Source organism: Populus euphratica, unplaced genomic scaffold (assembly GCF_000495115.2).
Source record: "Populus euphratica unplaced genomic scaffold, PopEup_1.0 scaffold506.1, whole genome shotgun sequence".
Taxonomy (NCBI): Eukaryota; Viridiplantae; Streptophyta; class Magnoliopsida; order Malpighiales; family Salicaceae; genus Populus; species Populus euphratica.
The window spans coordinates 37,833-44,557 of NW_011500385.1; positions in this window are offsets into that span (position 1 = coordinate 37,833).

The window sequence follows — 6,725 nt, forward strand, 5'->3', positions numbered from 1 at the left end:
ATAAATAGATAGCTAAGCTTATGCAATTATGTGTGGAGAGATTGAGAGAAACACAAGAGAGAAAGAGAGGATGTGTATTGAGATTGTGAGTTTTGTAATTTGTAAGCTTGTTTTTGTAATAAAACCGTGTGTTTTATCTCCTTTAAGTGTTCTAAAGTCACCACCAGTGGTTTCTCCCACCAATAATTATCAAGATGGAAAGCAACAATTCGATATCAATTCTAGTAAATGTTGATCCAACTTACTTCAAAAGCTTAGTAGAAAGCTTAAGGTACTTGACATGTACCAAACCAGATATACTCTACGGAGTCAGACTCATTAGTAGATATATGAAGATACCAGACTAATCTCACTTGAATGTAGCCAAGAGAATTCTTCGCTACATTAAAGGAACAATAAATGAAGATATGTTTTATATCTCAAGTGAAAACTTCAATCTTATTGGTTACTCGAATAGTGATTGGGGTAGAGATCTGGATGAAAGGAAAAGCACAACTGGATCTGTCTATTTCATGGGAGATACATATTTCACATGGTCATCTAAGAAGTAATCGATAGTAACGTTATCAAGTCGTGAAGCTAAATATGTTGCTATCAACTCAGCTGTATGCCATCTAATATGGTTAAGGAATATGCTGATGTTTTTGGAATTTCCTCAAGAAAGTCCTATAAAGATTTATATTAATAATTGATCAGCAATTGCCTTAGCTAAGAATCCATTATATCATGAAATAAGTAAACACATCGATACACATCATCATTTTATCCAAGAGCATGTGAAGAATAAAGAAGTTAAACTGATATCCTGTAAAACAAATGATCAAGTTGCAGATATCTTTACAAAGTCATTGAAGGGAGAAATATTTATCAGACTGAAGTTCATGCTTGGTATGACATCCCTCGATTGAGTTTAAAGGGGGGATTTGTTGTGGTAAACTCAATCAACCACCAACCACCACCTGCAGTCACCTACTATCAACCACCATCACCAGCTATCATTTAATATTAACCACCACCACCTGCAGCCACCTACCATCAACCACCACCACCTGCTGCCTCTCAATTTATGTATAAATAGGGTGTTAAGCTTATGTTATTATGTGTGGAAAATAGTAGAGAGAAACACAAGAGAGAAAGGCTGTGTATTAAGATTGTGAGTTTTGTATTTTGTAAGTATTTTTTGTAATAAAATCATGTGTTTTATCCCCTATGAGTGTTCTAAAACCACCACCAGTGGTTTCTCCCACCACCATGTGGCACCCCCTACTATATACCATGAAAAGTTAGACAATGGCATTCAAAGGTGTTTTGAAAACTTTTGCCCCGCTAGTGCAAATTAATCTTAAATCTAATTTTATAGGCTATAGAATTAGCATTTCCATCGGGATCTAACTGTTTGATGCTAATGAATGTTCTTGCTGTAGATACTCGATGCAAGACAAGTGAAAATTATATTCAAAGGTAGAATGTATAATGTTGTGATGTTGTGTGCCATGACATAAGGTAAACAATCATCATGTTCAAGTTTAGAGGATTAAAATTCTCCATGAAAGAAAGAAATTATAATTAGGAACTTAAAGTGAATAGCTGTCTCAGAAATCAAATGGGATCTCTAAGAAAGGTATAATGTTTCAAGCGATGATAAAAGAAAGGAAACAAGTAGATTGTAAAAGAAAGTTTGTAAATCATATAGTAAAAAATAAAAAATATATTGTAAGGAAATTGTATATAATAGGTTGATAATCCTATTTATACAATATTAGTGTTTTACATAAACACCAAAATGTAATTTTATACACAATACTCATCAAGTAAGGAGATAGCATAAAGAATCTTAATACAAACTAAATTCATACTTATTCTACAAATATTAGATTTGAATAAGATTGAATCTTCTAATTGAATCTGTGAAATCTTGTGTTGTGGTGAATTGCTTTCTATATAGAATATGTGAAATCTTCTTGTTGTGGTGGATTGCTTTCTATATTCCCTGGTTGATTTAGAATTTTATTAGTTTGGTTGATTTTCTTATTTGTGATTGACTTTAGCTTTTATTTTCTTGTTTGGTAGTGAAAAATTATTATTCTTATTTAATATTTTAATCTTTATTTTTTAGCATGATTGTGAAAAAACTATGTTTCTTGTTTAATCCACGCATGGATGTTTGTTTTTTTTTTTTGAATAAACAATAAATGACGTGGCTAGAAAGCAAGGTTACAAAAATCCATGGAGCTCTAACATATAGGCTAATTAAATCATTAGGATCCATGGAGCTTTAACATATAAGCTAATTAAATCATTAGGTTGATTTTGATTTTTAGAATGATCCTTTTTAGGCTATAAATATGTTTATTATAATTTTTGAGATATTTTATAGATATTTTGGATTAAAAATAGTTTGAAAATAAATTTTTAAATCAAAAAATCTTAAGCTTTAATTTTGCGGTCACTAAAATGGCTGAAATCTGGGCAAATAAAATGACATGTTATTTGCTTCAACAAACAATTTATTCTTTAATATTTTTGTCAAAAAAAATTACAACAAATGCTAGTTGAAAAAAAAAATAGGAGCCTAGTTGTGTGGCTTTCCACACCTATGTATACTTGGCCTTTGCTTTTTTTTTTTTATTATGATTTTTTTAAATTTTGTTAATTTATATTCAGAACCTCTTTTAAATGAAAATTATTTTTTTGTTATACATTTAAATTTAAAAAGTTTTTCTAAATCATCTATATTTTTTTTTTGTCTTTTGAATAGATGAACTTTATTTATGAAAATAAAAATATTATTTTCAAATATTATTTCTAATATATATCTCTCTACATGATTCCTTCTCTTTATTTGATTCAATCATTTTAATTATCTTGATTTATATCTATTTCTTAATTTTATAATTTTTATTTTTAGATATTGTTAATAACTTTTTATTTATTTATTAGCACATGATTCTGAATTTATTTAATTACATGTATTTATAAGAAAATTTATTTAAATTTAAATTTTTTAAAACTATAAAAACATGTTGAAAAAAATAATATACATATTTTTTTTTAAATAAAAATATCTCACAGTTATATAACAAGCATTAACGATATAAGAACTACCGAACAAGAAAAGAAAAGGAAAGCTAAAACAACACGAATACTAAGTTCTAGCAGGTTAAGAATGCTAACAGTCATCCAGAAGAGGAAGCTACAACCATGCACTCTGCAACGGTAATGTCCTGCGATCAAGATGGAAACCTTGCTCCAACGATATTGCTCTGCAATCAAAATGGAAACGTAGCAGAAGAGGGAGATATAGGCATGCAATCTGCAATGGTAGTCTTCTTCAATCAAGATGGAAGCTCATGTAATCTGCAACGGTAATGTTGAGCAATCAAGATGGAAACTCAACAGAAGTGGTGGATGCTTGATCAAATCTCTCAAAGAAGGAAAGGATTCTGGTGTTTATGGAAAATAAACTTTTCCTAGTTAAACACAATTGTTGATTGTATATAAGGATATCCCTGCCTACTGTAATCCTTGTGCTCGCGTTTTCTTTCTTCAATCCAATAAAAGAGAATTAATCCACCACCATCCTCTGCTATATTTTTCTTATGATGAGAGCTGGAGTGAGCATCAGCACAGATCTTCCGCTGTCAACAATGAATACACCATCTTTGAATGTTGAAAACTTTGTTACACTAAAACTCAGCCCAACCTACTACTCTTTATGGCGTGAACAAGCCTTAGCCCTTGCAGAAAACAAAGATTTGGTAGGTCATCGTACCAATGAAGAACCTGCCCCTACAAAATACATTTCACCAACACCAATTACAATCAATATTTCAGATATCAAACACTCGGAGCTTGAGCTAACAGAAGACTTTGTTCCCTGGCAAAAATCGGATCGTCTTCTTCATGGTTGGATTATTGGAACACTCTCTGAAGAAGCCCTTGGACTCGTTGTCTTCTTCTTCTTCTTCTTCTTCGTGGTTCACTGCACCACAACTTATTGTTATTGGAGACTGCTATAAAACACAAAAAAATGTTGAACTTAAGGATGTTTTGTATGTTCCTGATCCGACAAAAAAATTATAATTTGCAAGTAAATCAACTAAACAACTTCCTATCAACTGTGAGTTTTCTAATGTTGGTTTTTGTGTCAAGAAACGAGAAACAGGACATCCAGTGATGATGGGGAGATACAAGGGTGACCTCTATTTACTCCATAATTTGCCAGAACTCTGTTTCTCTCATCGGTTTAAATATGGCACAGCAGAGATTTGGCACCAACGTCTTGGACATCCATAATTCTCAGCCCTGCAGCTATTAACAAAATAAAGGACTGATTGAGTTCACCGAAATTATGAAGTCTGATCATCTTTGTGATAGATATCAGTTAGGAAAACTTAACAAATTACTAGCTGATCTATCAGTTATCTGCACGGCAATATATCTCATTTATCGAATGTTGTCATCTACCTTTAATTCTGAAACATCATATTTTAAACTGCGTGGTTTCGGTCGGTTTATTCTTCACTTTGTATCTTTGGCTCTAAATGCTTTCCTTACACCTGGAATACAAGACATTATAAGTTTGATCCTAAAACTGTGCCTTGCATTTTTAAGGTTATCGTGATAAATATAAAGGATATAAATGCTTTCATCCTACAAGTAAACAATTTATCATCTCGTAACATGTTGTCTTTGATGAATTAATTTTTCCTTACAAAAAAACTCATTCCACTGGCACCACCTTGCCTTCATCTTATGTTTTAAGTATTTTCAACTCTTGGATACCTCCTGCTACTCACAGTTCTGTAGAAATGTCTTTGCTAAAACCTTCATCTGTGTGTCTGCCTACAGCCATGCTTCAGCAGGGGTCTTCCCAATCATTTGATGTTCTACACATGACACCATCACTACCTTTTCATGATGTTGTGCCTACACATACAATGGAGACTACCCCTCCTACATCATATGCAACTCACAAACCACAAACACTCTCACTTTCTAAAATGGAGACAGTTCGATTACCTTCCCAAGCTGAAGCTGACTGTCAAATAGCTCCCTCTACTCCAATTGCAGCCACCACCGCACAACAACCATGCTCTTCTTTTGTGATTGAGCCCGTTCAATCAGCCCCACATTCTACTGGAGAAAATTCCAGTCTGCCTGAACCAAGTGCAGTAGTAGAGGCTGCCTCTGTCACTCCTCCGACACCACTTGATGTTCCTCCACATGCTTTTCATCTAATGATAACACGATCTCAACATGGAATTCTAAGACCAATCGCAGGTATGCATTAATATCTAGTACTTCTACTAATGTTACTCGTGAGCCCCGCACTATTTGCTCTGCCTTACTCACCACTTATCCCGAGTTTAGATATATTTTTTAACAAACTTTAAAATAAAAAATATTTAATATTAACTCTTTTTTTTTATTAAATGAAACTATTTAATATAAATATTATTTATTTTAATGGTTTAAATTAGTGTTAATGATATATTTTTTTTTTATCATCGCAATCCAACGACTTTTCTCTTTTCTCTCTCAATCAGGAACTAAAAAATAATAAAAATAAAATATTGTATCACAATTGAATTTCAAAAATATCGAAAGGTATCAAAATTATATAATTTGCATTAATTTTTAAATTTGAGGACCAAAAGTATTTTTTTTCAAAACTTATGGCACACTACCCGTGTTTAGCAACTTTTTTTTATATCGGTCCCTCTTCTTTCAATCTCACTCTTTCATAAGAAATCAAAATCAATTAGTTTTCAATTAGAACTAAATCGCTAAAAATAAATTTTCAGCATCAAATTGAAAAAATTTGCATGATCCATCAACAGTAATACGTGAGAGGATGAATACTACACTCCTCCATAGTGAAAACTCACATCTTTTACATTTAAACTTAACATGGATACACTACAAGAATTTTTAGATTTACGAACATAATTTTTTATTGATATTTATACTCATAATCCGTCGACATAAATTTTCTTGACAAACTCATGGACATAAATAATTTGTCAAAAAAAATCTTGTCGGTGATTTATGATTTGTCAATGAGTTTGTCAGTAATAATTTGATCGATGGATTTACTATCGAAGAAAGCATGCCAAATTTTTTTTATTCACTTCATTATGTCAATATTTTCATTGATGAATATAAAATATCACCAACATAAAAACCTTATGTCATTGGTGATTTTTTTGGTCCGTTAGTATTTCCTTCGATGAATTTGACATATAATTGTCAGTTATTTTGTTAGTGAGTACACAATGATAGTGGTATTTATAGCAATTATTTTTTTTCTAATTCTCTAGAATATATTGACAAACTTGGGACATCAATAATCCTGTTTGCAATAATTTAGACTCTTTTTTAAAACAAAATATATTAATAGAAATAAAAAATCAGTGGCATCTGTGGTAATTCTTTTCTAACTTTTTAGAATATACCGACAAACTAAATTCATCAGTAACTTGGTTAGTAATAACTTAAAATATTTTTCAAAGCAATAATCTATTAAATAGAAATATAAAATAATTCAAATAAATTAAATTATAGTGCTTGAGGAGAAGGCAAGTCTTTATCGAGATAATAACACCCATTTATGACATTATCTGCATTACCAATCAGTAGAGTTCAGCCGTCTTAGCATCGAGTTGTTTATAATCAGCAACAAGATGGGTCGTCTGAGCTTGAACTTACTGGTCTAAAATTGC